This window comes from Seriola lalandi, unplaced genomic scaffold, assembly GCF_002814215.2.
Source record: "Seriola lalandi dorsalis isolate HSWRI2012SDOR001 ecotype SW California unplaced genomic scaffold, Sedor1 jcf7180002054138, whole genome shotgun sequence".
Taxonomy (NCBI): Eukaryota; Metazoa; Chordata; class Actinopteri; order Carangiformes; family Carangidae; genus Seriola; species Seriola lalandi.
Window position 1 is genome coordinate 1 of NW_019524691.1, and position 957 is coordinate 957.

The following is a 957-nucleotide window of genomic DNA, read 5'->3' on the forward strand; positions in this document are numbered from 1 at the left end:
TATGCCTTACTATACTATGACTTTTTATGACTTTTTATGCCTTATTATACTATGACATTTTTATGACTTTTTATGCCTTACTATACTATGACTTTTTATGCCTCACTATACTATGACGTTTTTATGACTTTTTATGCCTCACTATACTATGACTTTTTATGACTTTTTATGCCTTACTATACTATGACTTTTTATGCCTTACTATACTATGACTTTTTATGCCTTATTATACTATGACATCTTTATGACTTTTTATGCCTTACTATACTATGACTTTTTATGACTTTTTATGCCTTACTATACTATGACGTTTTTAATGACTTTTTATGCCTTATTATACTATGACATTTTTATGACTTTTTATGCCTTACTATACTATGACTTTTTATGACTTTTTATGCCTTACTATACTATGACTTTTTATGCCTTACTATACTATGACTATTTTTTTACTTTTTATGCCTTACTATACTATGACTATTTTTTTACTTTTTGTCTTACTATACTATGACGTTTTTATGACTTTTTATGTCTTAATATACTGTGACTTTTTATGCCTTACTATACTATGAAATTTTTATGACTTTTTATGCCTTATTATACTATGACTTTTTTTTTACTTTTTATGCCTTACTATACTGTGAGTTTTTATGATTTTTTGTTCCTTACTATACTATGACGTTTTTTAACTTTTTATGCCTTGTTATACTATAACGTTTTTTTGGATTTTTATGACTAACTATACTATGACCTTTTTTTACTTTTTAAAATAAACCATCAACACAAGAGTACAGAGTCACAGTAAAAGCATTTCCTGTAGTTTCAGTATGATAGCAAAAGTACTTCTTGTAGTTACATTATCACAGTAAAAGTATTTCCTTTTAGTTACTTTATCATAGTAAATGCACTTCTTGTACTCACAGTATCACAGCACAAGTACTTCCTTTAGTAAGTTTC